The sequence below is a fragment of the Ictidomys tridecemlineatus genome, chromosome 6 (assembly GCF_052094955.1).
Source record: "Ictidomys tridecemlineatus isolate mIctTri1 chromosome 6, mIctTri1.hap1, whole genome shotgun sequence".
Classification (NCBI taxonomy): Eukaryota; Metazoa; Chordata; class Mammalia; order Rodentia; family Sciuridae; genus Ictidomys; species Ictidomys tridecemlineatus.
In genome coordinates this window covers 80,028,528-80,049,845 of record NC_135482.1, presented here as the reverse complement: position 1 = coordinate 80,049,845, position 21,318 = coordinate 80,028,528, and the positions used below count along the sequence as shown (strand labels likewise).

At 34.5% G+C, this 21,318-nt stretch overlaps 2 protein-coding genes across 3 annotated transcripts in view; both read right to left on the bottom strand.

Moving 5' to 3' along the window:
* The window catches only part of Ergic2 (ERGIC and golgi 2), a 78,446-nt gene extending 65,083 nt beyond the window's left edge, over window positions 1–13,363 (bottom strand). For both annotated transcript variants that reach the window (XM_078014974.1, XM_078014976.1), the window contains exons 1-3: window positions 13,247–13,363; window positions 8,241–8,335; window positions 3,543–3,687 (exon numbers count right to left, since the gene is read on the bottom strand). The gene's annotated coding sequence lies outside the window, so the exon portion shown is untranslated. The remainder of the gene's footprint in view (window positions 1–3,542; window positions 3,688–8,240; window positions 8,336–13,246) is intronic.
* Window positions 13,364–17,888: 4,525 nt separating this feature from the next.
* The window catches only part of Ovch1 (ovochymase 1), a 49,942-nt gene continuing 46,512 nt past the window's right edge, over window positions 17,889–21,318 (bottom strand). Inside the window, exon 14 of the mRNA XM_078014973.1 lies at window positions 17,889–17,922. The gene's annotated coding sequence lies outside the window, so the exon portion shown is untranslated. The remainder of the gene's footprint in view (window positions 17,923–21,318) is intronic.

Here is a 21,318-nt window from a genome sequence, read left to right as displayed (position 1 = left end):
GATCTGAAGTACAAAGAATTCTCAGACTTGACACCAAAACATTTCCATAAGAAGAAAAGGGAGAAACTAGACTTCATCAAAATTAAAATTTTTTTTAATTTTTTATTTTTTTATTGGTTGTTCACAACGTTACAAAGCTCTTGACATATCATATTTCATACATTAGATTGAAGTGGGTTATGAACTCCCAATTTTACCCCAAATGCAGATTGCAGAATCACGTCGGTTACACATCCACAATTTTACATAATGCCCAATTAGTAATTGTTGCATTCTGCTACCTTTCCTATCCCCTACTATCCCCCCTCCCCTCCCCTCCCATCTTCTCTCTCTACCCCATCTACTGTAATTCATTACTCTCCTTGTTTATTTTCCCATTCCCCTCACAACCTCTTATATGTAATTTTGTATAGCAATTAGGGTCTCCCTTCATTTCCATGCAATTTCCCTTTTCTCTCCCTTTCCCTCCCATCTCATGACTCTGTTAAATGTTAGTCTTTTCTTCCTGCTCTTCCTCCTTGCTCTGTTCATAGTTGCTCTCATTATATCAAAGAAGACATTTGGTATTTGTTTTTTAGGGATTGACTAGCTTCACTAAGCATAATCTGCTCTAGTGCCATCCATTTCCCTGCAAATTCTATGATTTTGTCATTTTTTATTGCTGCATAGTACTCCATTGTGTATAGATGCCACATTTTTTTTATCCATTCATCTATTGAAGGGCATCTGGGTTGGTTCCACAGTCTAGCTATTGTGAATTGTGCTGCTGTGAACATCGATATGGCAGCATCCCTGTAGCATGCTCTTTTAAGGTCTTCAGGGAATAGTCCGAGAAGGGCAATAGCAGGGTCAAATGGTGGTTCCATTCCCAGCTTTCCCAGGAATCTCCAAACTGCTTTCCAAATTGGCCGCACCAATTTGCAGTCCCACCAGCAATGTACAAGAGTACCCTTTTCTCCACATCCTCGCCAGCACTTGTTGTTGTTTGACTTCATAGTGGCTGCCAATCTTACTGGAGTGAGATGGTATCTTAGGGTGGTTTTGATTTGCATTTCTCTGACAGCTAGAGATGGTGAGCATTTTTTCATGTACTTGTTGATTGATTGTATGTCCTCCTTTGAGAAGTGTCTGTTCAGATCCTTGGCCCATTTGTTGATTGGTTTATTTGTTATCTTATTGTCTAATTTTTTGAGTTCTTTGTATACTCTGGATATTAGGGCTCTATCTGAAGTGTGAGGAGTAAAAATTTTTGTCTGGGAAAGATACCATTAAGAGGATGAAAAAGACAAGTTTTAGACTAGGAAAAAATGTTTGCAGTCCATACATTTGACAAAGACTAGTATCTAAAATATCTCAAACCACCTTTTCTTCCATTAGGCGCAAGGTCTCTGGTTTAATTCCTAGGTCCTTGATCTACTTTGAGTTGAGTTTTTTGCATGGTGAGAGATACAAGTTTAATTTTATTTTGTCACATGTGGATTTCCAGTTTTCCCAGCACCACTTGCTGAACAGGCTCTCTTCTCCCATGTACGTTTTTGACAACGTTGTCTAATATAACTCTAGTTAGTGGGTTAGACTCTGTGTCCTCTATTCTGTACCATTGGTCTACCAATCTATTTTGGTGCCAATACCATGCTGTTTTTGTTACTATCGCTCTGTAGTATAGTTTAAAGTCTGGTATAGTAATGCCACCAGCTTTATTCTTCTTGCTAAGGAAATCACATTAAGTAAAGAATTTTATTAGAAAAAAGATTGACATGAACAGTCATTTCAGAAGAGGTTCTAAAAGTGGCAAATAAGCATGTGAAAAGATTCAATATCAGCAACTAACAGGGAAATACAGTATCAGTATCACTATATATTTAGGATGGCTGAAATAAAAAAATAGTGACAATAGCAAATACAAATGTGCATGCAGAAAAATGAATCATTTATTCATTGCTGGTGAGAATGTAAAATAGTACAAGTCTGGGAAAACACTTCCGCAGTTGTTTTTATAAAACTAAATATGAAACCACCATATAATGTAGCAATTGTACTTTTGGGAATTTATTACACAGAAAGGTAAATTCATGTTTATCCAGAAACTTATACATAAATGTACACAGAAGCTTTATTTATAATGGACAAAAGGTTGTCCATTCTTCAACACTTGAATGATTATTCAATGAATATTCTTTAACAGTTGAATAGTTAAACTGTGGTATCTCCAGAGAATTATGCCAAGTGGAAAAAGTCAATCCCAGATGATTCCATTTACATAGCACTTGCAATGACCAGATACAGGAATAGAGAAGAGACTAGTGGTTGCCAGAGGTCTTGGAGGGAGGATGGAGGAAGGAGGTGCTAGGGAAGTGGGTACAGGCAACACTAGGGATGCTTGTGGTGATAGAAGAATTCTGTGTCCTGACTGCATCAATGTCAATAGCCTTCAAGATGTTACCAATGGGGGAAAGTGGGCAAGGGTACATTGGGTGTTTCTTAGTATTTCTTAAACCATGAATGAATCTATAATTAACATAAAAGTTTAAAATACATGAATAATTTAAGAAGTGGGGAAATGTTGATGCCAGATTTCCAGTCCTGAGATTCATATTTAATTGGTCCAAAATGCAGGATGTGTGTGTGTGTGTGTGTGTGTGTGTGTGTGTGTGTGTGATTAAGCAACTTGGGATTATAATGTGCAGCCATGAGTAAGCATTTTTCTTGATGCTCTCACTCATTTGGTTAAAAAGCACAGAAAGCAAACGATGGGCTGAACCATGACAGGGGTTAATAGGATGAAAGTATTAAGACAAAAATAAAGAGGCAAGGCTATTGGCAGAAGGCAGCAGAAGCCTGTTCCAGAGCCTTATGATTCAGTGGAAAAGTATGACTGGAGAGTGGGGAGGCTTTGTTACATTCCCCCAAATACACTTTCTCACTAAAGGCTCCTCTGTGCTAAGTAGGTAAACAAGGTACTATTATTACCTTTCTACAAATGATAGAGCTGTGGCAGAGAGAAGTTAAATAACCCGCCCAATATTGCATGACTATTATGCAACAGAGGCAGGATTTTTAATCCCTCACAAAAATTTCACATTTGAGTTAAGTAATCACTAAACAAAAGTAAGATTTTGCTAAATTATGAAGATAGAGAAAATTGAACACTTGATGTACAAACTCCTGTACCAAGTATTTGGAGTAACCTTAAAATGACAAAGAATTTCAAGAATAAACAGGATACAGTTAAAAATGAATTTCTTTGAAATCTTGTATAGCCCTCCATCAATTAAAAACACATAAGTGTTTCTGAAAGTTATTTCAGAATTCAGAGAAAGCAGCTTAAATTTTAAAAAGTTGTGAAATAATTAACTTCAAAAGTATATAAACAGTACTTCTAAGCAAGATGAAATACAGAAATTATATGAGAAAAGTTCAAAATATGAAAGAGTGTTACCCACGCTGACCTAGTTCAATAGGTTTGTCCAGATGCAACAATGGCAGATCCTCATTAGGGGGATACTGAACATGAAGCAAAATAGGCTTATGTTTCATCTTACCTCAAAGTAATGATTATTTCTATTTCCAGGTTGATAGTGTCAGAATTGAGTTGAACTAGAGGATGATTGCCTAACTGGTATCTGCTATGGAACTGCTTGCTTGCTGGTAGAGAGATGTGATGGTAGGAGTTAGAGACTTTTCATTCTGTATCTCAAAAGCAGAAAAACAGAAAACAAGGAGACACAGGGGATTTCCAAATTAATAAAGCAGTAAAGGAACATAACTTAGTACATAGAGGCATATTTTGTATAACCAAACTGCTGGTTTGGACAAACTCCACCTTTTATTAAATCTATGGTCTTGGGCAACTTACTTAACCTCTCTCTGTGCCTCAGTTTTTTCATCTGTAAAATGGAGACACTTATGGTATTAAATCAGTTGGAATTTACAAAGTAATATATTTGTTAAATAAAACTAAATCTCAAAAAATTTAAAGCAAATTATTAGACAGATGGCTTTTGAACACTTGGAGAATGAATTGGTGATCATGAGAAGCTGACATGGGATCCTTAACATGCCACATTAAATTAACCTAATTTCATTTTTAAAAGAGCTAATTAGATGATGGCTAGGGGGAATAGGATAAACTTAATGAATCTTGACTTCAGTGAAGCACTTAATAAAGCATCTTATGATGTCCCTGTTAACAGAAAATGGTAAGTAATTATATAATTAGAAGTTCCACAGCTGATTAAGTAACTATACAAGAAATGTTAACTGAGGAGAAGATCTTAATGATATAGAAATGATTCTATCCTTCGTTCTTCCAAATACAATATTCTGCTAATGACTTATACATAAATACAGATAACACATTTATAAAATACATATGTTTAAGATGGATGGCTAGGTGAAAAGGTAGGGTCTAGTTTAAATACAGATTCAAACTGACATCTAACAAAGTCTCCCTAAAATAATGCCCAAAATGATTATGAGGCTTGAAGATATGGCATGGATCTATGTGCATTTTCTCCTTTTAAACTGTTCCAATTGCTGTACAATTCTTCCTCACATTGAGTCGAAAGGCTTAAATATGATGATACCACATGATTGGTATAGAAGCCAAGAACACAGAGTACATGGGTTTTAATTCTACTTTCTCTGCTTATTCGCTATGGAACTGGAGATAAGTTATTCAATTTCTTTGTGTCTTGGTTTCTTATTTAAATTGTGGGTAATGTGACTGTAGAATTATTACAAGGATCAGGAGCTCTAAATTCTTTGGACTATACTTGAATAATGGTTAATATTCAATAACTATTAGTAATTATTTCATACATGAAACCTGAAAGCCTCTACATGGAAATTCCATAAACACTTTAAAAGAATAATTATGATTTTTTTTTGGTCTTCTCTCTTCTCAGTTTCCATTCCCTTCAGCACTCTGGTCATTATACTCTCTGGATGCATTCTATTTTGTTGCCCCACAAAGCAACCCTAAATTACTGCCCTTGAAACCTCAATGACCACCTCTTGAACTGGAATCAAATCCAAATGCATGACCCTAGTATGAGCTGCACAAATGGCAAACCCTCCCTTCAGCACCTCACCTCATCCTAGTCTCTACTCAGTCTCCAAGACCTATCACCTCTGATAGTCCCTAAGCTGACAAGTTCTTCCCACATTCAAGGCCTTTTTTTTCACTCTTTTTTTTTTTGTTTGTTTAATATTTACTAGCAGGCAGTGCTCTAGACACTGGAGATTCAGCAACAAAAAAAAAGATCAAATCCTGCTCAGGAAAGTTCATTCTGGTAGAGGAGACAGATTGTCAACAAAATACAGGTGTTTCCTACTTGCAAATGGGTCATGTCCTGATAAGCCCATGCATGGTCATGTCGGAGGCTGTGTACAAATTATAGGTTTGTTTGAGCCATTACAAGGCAGAAGGGTTACTTTTTTGGGAATTCTTGGTGAAATTCTACTGATCAGATTATGCATACACCCTGTGTTGGCTTCGACAACCCTAGGTTCAAATGCAGCCTCAGTGAGGCAGAAAGGAGGTGGACAGAACCTGCCAAGCTCCAAACATTTGTTTTTCCCATCTTAGTCAAGAAGCCTGTCACACTGAAACCCTTTGATGGTCCTACCTATAAAACATGGGCTGTCGTTCTTTTTTAGACCTAGTTTCCATCAGAGCTGCTCCCTATCATATCCCACTTTTCACTTATTTCCTGCTTTTCACTTATTTCTGTGTCTTGTCTTTTACTTCTTAAATTTCCTATATCTTTAATATTTCTAATCTGACTCATCACCCTCGCTGAGGGAAACTGCATAAACATCACATGGTCATGACATGGTAAACTAAAAATATCATAGGTGACAAATACATCTGAAACACCTGCTTTACCAACCATCACAGCCTAACGATACTATAGAGCATTGGTGGTTTACCCTCTTCTTGATCAAAGGGCTGTGAGCTGCAGCTTACTGCTGCTGCATAGCCCTGCAAGAGATCGTCTTAACATGGCATATTAGGTGTCAATTAAAAAAATCACTAGCCAAAAAAATCAAAACTCAAAGTATGTCTTCTTTTGAATGCCTATCATTTTTAAACCGTCAAAAAAATCATAAGTCAAGCCATCATATATTGGGGATCATCTGTGTATGCTTTCCAGGCCTTGCTAAATGCCAAGAAAAGGTGAAGGAGGAAAGCTATTTAGGCCATGTGATAGGGGAGGCTTTAGATAAGAAAACATTTGAATAAGACACTTGAAATGATTTAGGAATTGAAACTTGCGGTTTTCTTGGGGGCAGAAAATGAATGTGCTTCATTAATCTGAGCAACTATATATAAAAGAGGCCCCAGAGAGCTGCCTTGCCCCTTCTGCCATATAAACCCCAAGAGAATGCAGCATTCCTGTGAACCAGGATGCGGGCCCTCACCAGATAATCTGCCACTGCCTAGACTTAGACTGAAAGCCTTTAGAACTGTCAGAATTAAACATTTGCTCTTTTAAAGTCCCCTTGTACATAGTATTTTGTTATAGTAGACTGAACAGATTGATAAGATAACAGACTTTCTAACTAGCTGGGAGGGTAGCCCCAGGCTCAATATTCAATAACTCAAAAATTATTATAGAAATTCACATACTTGAATTAAAATTACATGAACTCACAAATAAATTCTAAATCCATGGAGTTATATAATTATATAAATGCAATTTGTCTCATTTATAATAAGTAAATACCTATGAAATTTTGATTTATTAAAACTTTTAAGGTGGAATAATGTTATCAGATTGGAGAATCTTTATAGAAGAAAGAAAAGTAGCTTCTGGCTTTTACAGAAATCATTCTGATGTTTACAGCTGGACCATATTGTTCTCCTGTTGGACACAAATAATCTCACAGAGCATCAACATCAGATAGGACATTGTGGGTCCATGATAAGGTGAAATTAAAAATAAGATTGTATATAATCATTTAAATACCAAACATCTCCCTCTCGGTTAAAATGAGGGAGTACTACTTTTTTTTAGCAACTACAGATTTGTCTTTATTCTAATCAGGTCTCCCTATGACAGAGATAGCCTCTCATAAAATTGACCCACTTCCTGATAACAGCCAATACTAGTGCAAAGTTCATTTCCTTAGATCCTCTCCAGAATTTTCCAAAGCCCAAATCCTATAAGGGGTTCTGGCATCTTCTAACTGAGATTCCCCATTGTGTTCCATAGAGTGTGATCTCCTTCTTTCCAGAAGTGATAAATAAACCTCAGGTTGACCACTGACAAGAACTGGGGTTGTGAAATCTGATGCTAAGGAGACCTTAAGGTAAACTAATAGCTTGAACATTTTTATCTTCCTCTTCCTTATTCTCTAATTGTTTTGGAATCCCTAAAAAGAATTGAACTTCAAAAAAATGCTGAACTTATCGATGTTCTAATCTTGGAATACTATTAGAGGGATCAAGGTCCTTGGAAAAAACATCAAAAACCTGCCCTTTGTGAGAGATACTGTCTCATTTAGATGATGTTCTAAATGGCAGAACCAGGAAGAAACTGGAGAAGGTGATACAACATTAGATTACAACATTTTTGGAAAAATTTCTGTGAATGGAACCCAGTGCCCATTCTCAGTTACACATACAAGTAAAATAAAGGTATTGTGTCCATCTAAAACTAAAAATAAATAAATATTTAAAAAAATTTCTGTGAATCAGTCTTAGAACACAATACTGCCTGATAACCAAGCATGATAGACTCTATGTATTCAGTAAGTTTCCAAAGATTATTCAACCAATTAGTCTATTTGTTTTTCCTTTTTAAGTTACCTTGGGTCTAAAAAGGCCCATCTCTTCTTTGAGAATGAAACTGGATACTGGTAACATTTAATAAACAAATTTTCAAAGTGTTACCTAAAAATGCAATTTAGGAAGTGAAACCTCTTTAAACATATGACCTTAAGAATAACAAAATTAGAGTGCCTACTGATAATAAAATAACATAGACTAAAATTTAAGCTGGGATTAGGGGGTCTAAATCCAGCAAATGTGAGCTTATGCTTATCACATTGTGCTCAAGATGTTCTGGGGTTCTAATGAAGGAAACTGATTAATTGTTGGAATCACTGACAATAAATGGTATTTTTTTCAAGGAAAACAGGTCACATTTTCCATATAGGTGCATATAAGTTTATATGCATATAAGTTATAAATTGCTAGTGTCACAATATAGATTTAAGGAAGATCAATTTACCAAATAATCTTGATTATTGATCTGGTCCATCATAAGTACTGACATCCCCTTCACAGTTCCAAGATTCTTCTATCATTAAGGCTTCATTTCATATCCTGACATGGAATAAAAAGTCCAAATACAATCAGCATGTTGGGAAAACAGCATTAGGATAATTGGGAGACAATGATCTCAACAAAACTGGACATCCTTGAGGCAAAAATGAAAACACACACACACACACACACACACACACACACACACACACACCCCATGATCAAGTTGAAATCCTTCTTGTGTCTATTTTTAATATCTACAACTAGGTTATTAAAACCAGAACAATACTGTTCTTTTATTAATTTTTATTACTGTTCCAATTATTCAGTTCCTTCTGTATTTTGACACAGGATTTGAATTTTATTGAAAAGCTGACACACTCATGCCCCAAAAGTAAACAATCTCAAGTTCTGACTTTAACTCATAGACTGTGGCCCCACATCATAAATCACCCCACATCTATATTTCAGTGTAGTTTTATTGCTCATATTTAATACAGTGTATTATTTAATGTTCATAATCACGAGAAATATATATTAATTTCAGTCTAGAGATAAATGAACATTTGACATTCAACAGATGTGTCCTAATACCTTTAGGATTTCCCTAAATTTGCAAATACAACAAATGAAATAAATGCTAACTTCAATATCAAGAAATGAGTAGAGAATAAGGAAAGAAGGCTTAGAAGTAGATCTGAGTGCTTGGTTGAACTCACTCCCTGGGTTAAGTCACACATTGGTAAAGTTCAGCCTTACAGCATGTGGTCATTAAAACAGCATGTAGAATTCAAATTTCTAACATTTATAAGGTAATGAAATTTTAGATCACTCACAGACAGTTGAAACTAGGATATTAAGGTTCAAAGTGCCAAGAGGCAACCATACCAGGAAAGATAATTGAATACTTCAGTGATATATTGGGCTAGTCCCAATTGAAACATTGACTTACTTACTATGATCTTAAAATCTTAATTATCATAATGCAATGATCCAACAAAAAATAAAAAAGACAATGTATGCATACCTGAAAGGTATAATAGATAAGAAAAGCATGGCAATGAACAGACTTCAAATAGAAAGATTCCCATAGGCCAAATGATGGGAGCTTTTTTACCCATTCACTAGATAAAAGAGCTATGTACTTAGTAGTTATTCTCTACTCCTTGATCTGCCTTAGGTCTCCAATTCCCCCGAAGTTGATAAGAAAATTAGTACGAGTTCCTATTTTACTATAAAGCAACAAGTTTCAGGCCATAAACATTTGAAAGTTTCTGATCAAAGTCAGATCACACTACGTACTAGGTGATGTATACCTGCAGGGATAGTCCCAACTGTATTTCCATAAAAACAGGTAACCAAAGCCAAGTCAAATTCTGTATCACAGATTTCTTATTTCCTATTGTTTTCCCTTATCATTACCATTGACTTTTACTCTCTTGGAATCTATAATAAGATTATTCAGAGACAATTCATCTAATTTATTTACATAAAATTCATTATATACATTCTGATTATAAAGTTAACACATGTTCATTAGAAAAATTTTGAAAATAGATTTCAAAAAAGATAAAAAGTCTCCTGTAGTCCCATCCTTTACACAATGAATATTTGTGTTTTTAAGTAAATCTTATAAGGCATTTTCCTATGTTATATATACATTTTTTTAAACACTGTATGCTATTTTTCACTATTATAACCTTTTCCCCTACTTTATTATGACTATTTTCCCATGCTACTAAAATTACATATACATTTTAGTGGTTCTATTTTTTTAAATATTTATTTTTTAGTTGTACTTGGACACATTACCTTTAATTAATTTATTTATTTTTATGTGGTGCTGAGGATCAAACCCAGGGCCTCGCATGTGCTAGGTGAGCGCTCTACCACTGTGCCACAACCCCAGCCCATCTATTTCTTATTTACACAGATATACCATAATTTTAATGCATATTTTAATCTGCAATTCTAAAAAATATGAACAATTCAGATCTTTAATAAACCTCACACATGGGTTTAAGACCATTATAATTTCTTCTGTCATGAGAAACATGTCTGCACTGAAGGTTCTCTTTTTTTCCCAGTTCTGGGGATTGAACTCAGGAACACTACCACTGAACTACATCCCCAGCTCTTTTTATTTTTGGATGTGGTCTCACTAAGTTGCTGAGACTGATCTTGAACTTGTGATCCTCTTGTCTCAGCATCCTGAGTATCTGAGATTACAGGCAGGTACCACCACACCCTACCTGCCATGAAGATTTTCTATGTTTATCTGAAAAAAAATTTTTTTGAATATATGTAGTAACAATCTCTTTCCTGAGTTAACTCCTAACTCATGCTTTAGCAGTCAGGGGATTCACATAAGCTAAATGCATTTCTCACCGATTCTCTTAGCTAAGAAACTACCTCCTTATTCTCTACTCCTAATCTCAATTGAAACATTATTTCCTTCATTCAAACAACTATATATCAAGCACTGGCTATTTACCAGCATAGGTGAGATTTCAGATATTCAACAGCAGGGCATGCTTGGTGTGGCTGAACAGAAATCAAGTTTGGCATGGCTGGTATAGAGCGAGAATTTGGGGAAAAATGTTTGGAGAAGTCATCAAAGAGGCAGTCAAGAGCCAAATCATATAGCATGGGTAGGCATTATAAGAACTTTAGCTGTGAATCATTAGGGAAAACATTGGGGATTCTAAACAGAGAAGTAACATGATCTGAATTATTCCCATTTAAGATGATCAAATTGAACATTATGAGGAATATTTTAGTCTGTTGACTAAAGGAAGGTTTGTACCAGAATGATGTAAGGGAATTGTTAAGAAGTGGTTGGGTTCTAGATCTATTTTGCTGAAAGACTCACACATTAACTACATTTAATAGGGACTATGAGAAGTCAGAGATGGCCACATTTAATGGCTTGAGCAATTAATTACTAAAATGGAGTTGTTATTTACTGAGATAGAACTATTAGTGGAAGAAAAATTTGGAGGCAAAGGTAGGAAATTGAATTCAATTTCAGTCATGTTAAGTTTGAGATACTTAGTGGATAACTGTGTAGAACGGGATGCAATTGGACATACAGTGCCAGGATTCAGTAAAAAGTTAAGGCCAGAGATAAATTCAGGAGCTACCTGAAATACAGCTGGCATTTACAGTTAGGGGTTAGGTGACATCACTTAGTAGGTATAGGGAGAGAAGAAAGAGAATTAAGTACTGAGTCCTGGGACACCTCAGCCTCAGACACTTCAATAATAGAAAAAAATGAAAAACTACAGACAAGAAACTTTGGAGGGGTCTAGAGAAGTACAAGGAGAGCCAAGAAAAGGGGTTTCCTAGAAGCCAAGATGAGATTTAAGAATGAAGGAGAGTTCAAATCTGTCAAATGCCAGTGTTAGTGCTGAAAAGTGACTACTTGACTTATGGAAATCATTGGTAGTTTTGTCAAGAACAATGTCCATGGAATGTTGGGCAAGAAATCCCTATGGGAATGCATTTAAGAAGAAAAAATGGGAAGGAAAAGGGTAGACAGTGAATAAGAATAACTTCCATGGAGTTTTGCTACAAGAGAACAGAGATATACAAGTTTTCCTAGATTTCCATTTGTGCTGACAATCAATCCAGTCAAATTCCTCCATTATATACTTTAATTGAATGCTATATTTTCCCTTTATAATAGTTTTTTCATTTTTATGAGTTTTTTATAATTGACTATACTCCTCATTCAGTGGTAAGTATTAGAGCAGAGATTGTCTTCTTCATTGCAAATTCTTAGTACCTTGAACAACGCTTTGCATACATTCAAACCCATTTATTGATAATCTGAATAATTATAGGCCTAAATTTATATTGCTTTTCATTCTTTAATGTATACTTTAACTTGTACTTGATGTAAATGTCTTCTTACTTTCTTCTAACACTTCTCATATTATCAGACTAATTAAGTAAAATTTTTTAGTAGAAATGCTTTTCCAGTTGTATTCCAAATAACATAGTCAAAAGACCAAAAGATAGATACTAAATAAAAATTGAACGGGGGGAAAGCAAAATGTGCCAAATTTTTTTTGGAAATGAGAATGGATTAAATTTAATGATTGAAGCAATTCTAATAAATTTTCAGAATTAAAAATAATGGCAAAGTTTCCTATATGGTGCCCAATTTCTATAATGTGCAATGATTCTCAGTTTCCATAATGTTATCAGCTCCTTTGCTCTAACCACAAGAACACTGGACAAACCATGTCTTTCAAAAATCCAATTATACCTAATATATATGAACTAACCATCAAACAAGTTTTTTTTTTTTAAAAAAGGACAAATTACTCTTAATGCTAATACATTAAAGAATTCCAAAAGATAAAAATTATTTTTATGCTCGGGACAAAAATTGTCTACTACTTATAATATTCCTAGTGCTATAGTTTAGATCGGAATGACCTCCAAAGACCCATGTATTAAAGTTTAGTCCACTATTGAAAGGTGTTTCAAACCTTGAAAAAGGTATAATAGGAAGTCTTAGATCACTGGGGTCATGCCTTTTAAAGGGATGATAGGACTCTTCTTCTTCTTCTCTTTTACTTTCAACTATAAGATAAGGAATTCTGCCATGCACTCCCCAAATTGTGAGCCAAAATAAACTTTTCCTGTTTTAAAGTTGATTTATTCTCAGGCTTGAAATTTAAACAATATAACAAGTATCCTGAAAACCAGAAATATGCATTCAGATGCTATAAAAATGAAAATATTATGAATATTATACTTTAAAGAGGTTTAACCTGAGACCTCCACTTATTACAGAAGTCAAAACCATAAATACCTTTCTTCTCCTTAAAAGTTGACAAATGAAACAAATAATTACCAGCTATTTACTTATTTGATAACAGATTTTCCCAATTAGACACAACAAAATGGGCAGAAACATGCAAAAAATAAGCCAGGGACAGAGGGAAGCAATGAACTTACCAGAAACATGGGAACGGTGTCTCAAAGAAAACTCTTCCCAGGCCAAAGTGACACTATATATGAAAATTAACACAAGTGGATCATGAGATTTTAGCTAAGGGAAATCTTCTTCACATAATTTTCTTAGCTAAAAAATTATTCAAGCCAAAGAACAATTCATCAAGGTTACTGAGCAAAGCAAAATAAAAAATATTTTTAAGTTATAAATTTATGCCATGTCTACTTCCAATAATATAAAAATGGGGAAAATAAGTAAGTGAAGAACCAATTAGAATGGAGAGAAAGATATTCCAGATTCCTGAGTCTTAACAGTTCTAAGGCAATAGTTCTATCCAATTGGAAAACAATACCTAGTTCTAATGATATATAAAACAACTTAAGTACATGTTCTTAAAGCTATATAAGAGAAGGAAATATGATTTAAGACCAGGTCCTCAGAGAACTAAAAATGTTATTCCTGACACCAGACTGAAATAGAATAATCATATATAGAAAGTATATTTGAATTTAAACTACATATAACATTCATTTATCCACAGCATAGAAAATAACAATAATTATTAAAATATTTCAATAATTTATCCACGGCATAGAAAATAACAATAATGATTAAAATATTTCAATAATTGACATGAAAGTCAAAACCATTAACCTTAAACCATTAAAATGAAATTTTTTATACTTCTTGGCTCAAACCTAGAACTAAAAGGGACATTTGTACTGATTTTGTTCAATTTTTCGTTACCTGAGGATTTCTAACTTACCCTTCGGAACTTACCCTCCTCTCTTCTGAGACAGACGACTAAATAGATGGACTTAGTGTCTTGAAGTTCCCTGAAATTGCTATTCTATGAATCCAGTTCAGCTTCCAGAACAAGCCACACTTCCTTTTTGCCTACTGTATTCTTAAGATTCCAAATGCTTATTTGTTCAATGAAGAAAATTTAGAGAATTAAAAAAAAATAATGTCACAATCTAGAAACATCCAATTAAACATTGAGGTGTTTTCCTTTAGATCCTTATTCTGTTCACATATAGTACTTTTTAGAAAACATATACTTCTTTATTCTGATTTTCTATTACCTGTAGGATATTCCTATTTAGAAAAAAAAGTTATGTGAAAATCTTTCATTTAATGACTATATAATATTTTATCAAATGAATTAGTGTACATTTCTGTTTTAATTGGCTTTTTCATTGCTGTGACTAAAGGACCCAGCCAGAACAATTTTAGAGGAGGAAAAGTTTATTTAGGGGCTCATTTTCAGAGGTCTCCATCCATAGACAGGCTCTACTCCTTGGGGCTCAAGGTAAGGCTGAACATCATGGCAGAAGAGTGTGGTGTAGGGAAGCAGCTCAAGTGGTGATCAGGAAGCAGAGAGAGACTCCACTTGCCAGATACAAATATATACTTCAAAGCCACACCCCAACTGTCTTCAGTTACCACTCAGTGAATCCCATCAGGGGTTAATTCACTGATTAGGTCAAGGCTATAGCCCAATCATTTCTCCTCCAAACCTTCTATTGCCTCATGTGTGAGTTTTGGGGAGACACCACAACTAAACCATAACAATTTCTTAATTTTTTTCTGTAATTTAGATTGTTTTGACCACTGCTGAAAGGCTTTTATGTAATCTTTGCACATGTGTATATTTTTAATTAGTTAAGAGACACTGAGAAAAACATAAATTTATGGATTTTGAAAAATATTTCTCCAGAAAATAAACTCCCATAACATGGATATGTATGTTACATTTTATTTGCTCTTTAATCATATTCCAAAACCTTTTATTTTTTTTTTAATTTGAGGTAGAATTGTTTTCTTCTGTTTTAGAGAGGCCAAATATTTTTCTCCTGTGTGGTCATCTGTTCATTGCTCAGTCAGGTTGTAACTGAACACAGGGTGTTTGCCAATTGGTGAATGAAAAGCCAACAAGCACGACCAGGAGATGAGAGTGAAAAAAGTTTTATTACTTGCCAGTAAGAAGTGCAATGGAGATAATTCTCAAACAATGCCTCCTTGAACAAATAAATCAAGGGGCTTTTATTACAAAATTTATTCATATGGGAAAGACTCATCATCATATATAGAGCAAGCTCAGGTCATGGACATACCTTGCATGAAACGTGGATGGTAACCGATGTGATTCTGCAATCTGTATACGGGGAAAGAATGGGAGTTCATAACCCACTTGAATCAAATGTATGAAATATGATAAGTCAAGAGCTATGTAATGTTTTGAACAACTAATAATTAAAAAAATAAAATAAAAATTAAAAATGGTGGCCAGGAACAGCTCTGGGTAGAGAATTTTTATAATGAGCAAAGGTTACTCTAGGTTACCTAAACAGTGGGTCAAAAGTGACTTTATGATTTGAGCTAGTTCCTTGTAAGTTTCCCTGGAGGACTTTTTCTGAAACAAAAACAACTTCCATGGAGTGTTAGCCATCATTTAAAATGTCAAAATGTTTTTGCTGATATGTGGAAGCTAACCCACAATAAGTGAGGGAGAGGGGAAGAATTAGTTATTCAGTAGGTTAGACAAAAGGGAATGAAGGGAAGGGGGATAAGATAGAATGAATTCAAAATAATTTTCCCATGTACACATATGAATGTACATGTGAATCCCACCATCATGTACATCTGTAAGAATGGGGTCCTAATTAGAATAAGATATATTCCATGCTTATATAATTATATCAAAGTGAATTCTACTGTCATGTTTATACATGACATGAAGAGAACCAATAAAAAATAGAGAACAATTGAAAATATTGTGACCATCAGGTTATGTGTTATCTTGTTTTGTGAAAACATTAAAGCCAAAGGCACTTAATTATCATGCCAGTTGAAACTGGCCTCTGGGAAACTTGACTAATCCAAGCCAATGAATCTAAGATGTTTTTGAGAAAAAGAAAAAAAAAAACTTCTCTATACCAAACTACTTCCTCTATACTAACTTTCAATACTTCACTTTGAAAGAAGATGTGTGGGATATTTTCCTCATAAAAATTCAATTTAATTTTCCAGCACACAACTGGGTGACCTATAATTAAATTCAACTCTGACACCGTTTACTGGGGCTGCTGCTTACCCCTTAGGCTAAATAAGGGCTGTGTCTCACAGGGTTTCTTCCCACTTTAGGTGCCAGTTGGAAATCCAGGTTATCACTTGTGTTCTTACCTGACTAACTGCAAATTGGGGGTTCCCATGATATCTTCCTCAGGTTTGATAATTTACTAGAATGGATTAAGGAATTTAGGGAAACATTCGGTATTTACCAAATCATTACCAAGGGTTCAATTCAGGAATGGTCAAATGGAAAAGATGAACCATGAAGATATGATGGAGAAGAGACACAGCTTCAATGTTCTCTCCTGGCCCACCACCCTCCAGGCACTACCTTCATGTGTTCATAAACCTGGAAGCTGAGATATATCCTTTGGGATTTTAATGTAAGTTTTGTTACACAGGCATGATTTTGTAAAATATTTTTTAACCTTTTGTTTTGCTGAGGATTAGATTTAGGCTTTGAACATGGTAAGGAATTGTTCTACCAGAGTCACACATCTGGACCCATAGGTATGATAGATTATCTCATTGGTGATTAACTTAATTTACAGCTCTCCTCTCCCCAGAAGTTGCAGAGTGGAGTTATAAGTTCCAACTGTCTAATCACATGGTTGGTTCCTCTGACAATACGGACTTTCCAAAAGTCACTTCAGTACAAACTCAGGCATAGATGAAAGAGGCTTAATAATAAAAGGCACTCCTTTTCCCTTAACTATTCTTATCTCTTAGGGAACTATGGAGATATTAGGAACTCTGGCCAGGAATAAAGATTTTATATATATAAATATGAAGATATATATATAAATAAATATGAAGATATATAAATGAAGATATATATATATTTCTAAGATATATATATATATTTCTAAGATAATATTAGAGATAGTTAGAGGAAACATGAATATGAATTTCCTCTTATACCCCAGAGCCTGTAAGCCTTAGAGAAATTGAAATACAATTATGAAACTTTTGAGAAGGAAATCTTATGTTTTATTAAGTCTAAGAAAAATAGTGTTGACCAAGAATAAAGTCAACCTAGTAGAGAACAAAAAAAAATTACATTTATTTGGGGCTAATTCGGATTTCACGCCAGGAAAACAAAAATTCAAGCAGTCTTGGAACCTATGAGGCTGAGAATAAAAATAACCATTATTAAATTCATTTTGTAAAACCTATTCCCAAAGGTTTTACAAAATGAACTTTTAACATTAAATTACAGGGGGGTTGACAATTACTTGTTGGTCAGGAATTATGATTGGTGCTGGCAAAAGCCAAAGTTGTCCTGTAAGAAAGGGACTGGGTGTGGTTTCAATTTCAGTAGTTTGAGGGCAGGAGTCCATTGTACAGAAGGTCAGCGGAGGTTAACAGTCTTTTTGAAAGGTCAGCTCACATACTTGGGTAGGTTTATCTATAGACTAGTTCAACGTTCATCTGCTGACATATCTGGAGATTTGATTTGCAATGGCCCTTCATAAGGGCCCCTAAAGAATGCTGTTCCATCTTGATTTTTTTCCTATATCATATATGTAGTTCATTATCAACATAAGTTATATCACTAATGTATTCCTCTTTCTCTCCGTTGTTCTTCCAGCCTCTGTGTGCACTGTGGAGGAGAGCAACAGGAAAACAATTGTCTAATATTCTTCTAAACAACACAATTTTAAGAACATGAATCAGAATGGGTATTTCTAATTCCCACAGCTTGGTTTCTTTATATTGATGAGCATGGATTCTCTCATTTTATTCTCAAAACCACCTCATGAGGCAGTGCAACGAAACTGTTCTCCAAGGCAAGACAGGTATAAACACAGAGACACTTCATTCTTCCCACAAGAAACTCAAACCTCTTTCAAGGTAAATTTGCTCAGGATCTAAGAAAATTCAGTACTTAGCATTCCCCTTAGTGGAAACCCAAAGATTGTTAGTGTACTTACTTCTGGGATGGTAATATAAATCCAAGGAATAAAAAGGACATTGCTTTAGCACCTAGCCGCTGCATCAACACTGGCAGAAGCATACCTGAGTGGACAGTGACATTAGCATCTGGCTCCTTAGGGAGCCAAAGTTCAACAAAAGTCCATACAGCTTTTCCTCTGGGATGTTAACCTATCCTGATAAAGTGCATTGGGAATTTATAGTGCATGTGTATGTGTACATGATGGCGGAGGGTATTTTCTCACAAATAAGAAAATTGAGTTTTAGTAAGCCTTGGGGTTGTTCCCAAAGTCACTGAACTAGTAAGAGATAGAACTAAGATACAGACCCAGGATCAGATTCCAGAACTGTGTACTGCTACGTTCTCCCATGTTAGGAAATGTTGGTTGACCTCTCAAACTCTTTTTCCATTTTGTTTCTCCTATCTATCTCCCAAGTCAAGTAGGACCATGTAACAGCTCTGGGTGAAAAGATTTAAATCTGATACAGGATACTTAGAAACATGTTTCCCTTCTTAATAGGGCTATTCCTTTATTTCTCCAATATGAGGCTGAGAATAAAAATAACCATTATGTAATTATTAAGGAAAGGACAAAAGAATAACACGAACTTCAGCATTAGTGGAGTTCAACTGTTGAATAGAGGTGCTTCTGGATTTCTCTTTCTTTGAAAATAAATGTTACTGTAACTAATTAACAGCAACTACATAATTAATAAACCCATCAAATGCCCTTTCCTATGTATCTGTGTTTTCAGTGATTTTTTTAAACAAATGTAATCTAGGTGTGACCCATGTTTTGTTTTTAACTTAACCTGAAAAGATGTTATGTTAATCTCCATTATAAATCTAGGAAAATGATATCAGTAAGGCTATTTCAACATCACATAAGAGGGACTAGTTTAGGTCATCTGTAAGCTCCAGGGAACATAAAACAATCTAGGACTGTATCATAAAATTAATAGCATAGTTGATCATGGAAAATTAATTACCTATTTTTTTGCCTGATACAAATCCTTCATAAACCCACAGGTGACTCTGATAAATCAAGGGTGTTAGCTTCATCTGGAACTTGATAATTTCAAGGCGAATGATGTGAATTAAAGGGGCTACTAAACCTCAGAGGCAGCTATGGCATAGATGAAAGAAAAACAATTTTCAAACAGAATATACTGTTATTTGTTCAGAATTTAATGTATCAATGTTATTGACTTTCGGTGAGCCTTTTCTGTTTCTTTGTGCTTGGATGAGATAAAGATTTTCTACTTTAAATTTGACCAACTAAAATTACTTGCTAGTACCCAATTTGTCAAAAGTTAAAATTAACATATGAAGGTGAACAGTTGATTCTGTGTATTATTCCAAATTCTGATCGGCAATCTATAAGAGCTTAAGGATTTATGTATGCCAGAATTTGCCTTCAACTCTCTAACAAAAATTTTCTCATTTTAAATGTATTTTATTTCTTAATTCAATGGAATTTCTTTATATTGTGGGAATTTAGGAACAATTTACTGAATACCTACTGTATTCAGAATATTTTACACACTATTTCCATCTCCACAATTCTTTGACAGAGACTTGACTTTCCATTTTGCCTAATAAATTGTCTCTTTTGTGGAAAAAGCACAATTTATTTACAGAAACAGTCTTTTGTTGTTGTTTTCATGTTAAAAGCAATTGATCCAGGGTTTCCTAGGAGTATGTTGTTTGAGAAGATGGAGAATAATGATTTAAGCAAATACCACTGTTGATGTTAGTCAAGTACAGTTCATATACATCTTCCATTATAATAAACATTCCTTTCTTTACCTCATAATCATCCTGTGAGAATATCTTGGGATCTGTAACCTGAGAGCTTTTTAAGGTCTGTATCCTGAGAACTTTTTAAGATCTGTATCCTGAGAACTTTTTAAGAATATCCTCACAAGCGACTGTGGGCTCTTGGTTTGAATTCTGGTTATTTCACTACCCTTTGAACCTAGACAAAAATGAATTAGAAGGAATGAGAATAAAACTAGTTTTTTTTAAAACAGATTTTCTATATGTCTTTTCAGATCAAGCAATCAACTTTCTTCCTTAATTGTCTAACAGGAAAAAGTAATTATCCAAAGGTTGGTTTCACGGAAAAGCCTCCCGATTTTAAACATTTAACGTATCAAAATTATCTTTGACATAGCCTAGAGTCAATGGAGGATTATATGAAATAAGTCAATAATGCCTATTGATTGCCCAATTCCATCTGAAAGTCATATTCTTAATATAGCTCAAGAGAAAGCTTTAATATGATATGCTTTTATTATTCATTTAACAATTTTCCCAAATGTGCAATACACTCAGGCCTAGAAAAATATATTCTCTAATGCTTTCAGTTTTTTGCATTCACCCAGAATCAAAAGCCTCACTTGAGGGGAGGAAAAGGAGAAATTTTGGATAGGATATTTGCCAAATTATACTGATATATTGCTTGCATGTATGAATTTGCAACAAATCCCACCATCATGTAAAACTATAAGTCACCAATTTAAAAATATAGGGAAAAAGTCTAACTAGTTAACTTCTACAGTATAATATAACAACTCTGAATTACATAGTTAACATTATTGTAAACTATTGTTTTTATAACACTATAAAGAAAACTGATAGTGATAATAAATTGTCCAGAGCTAATCAAACAGCTAATATTTAGAACCCAAATTTCTGAATCCACTAGAAATATAGCTGCAGAAAAAGCTCTCTGTGGTATTAAAAAAATCACAATCATGGTCAAAAATATTAACTTGCAATCAACTATCTTAGCCATGTTTGAAAATTTATACTTACACATATATACTCACACACAGTATTATATGTACTTATATCTTTTGGCAGCAGGGGGTGCTAGGTTTCAAATCTAGGGCCTTGCACATGCTAGGCAAGCATGAAACTAAATACCCAAAGGAATTTATCATTCTTGATGATTTACAAGTCAATCATGATTCACTGACCAGTTTCTCATTTAGACATGACCAAATCTCAGATGGCTTAAGTAGATTTTCCTAACAAATTCATCCCCTACAATTACAG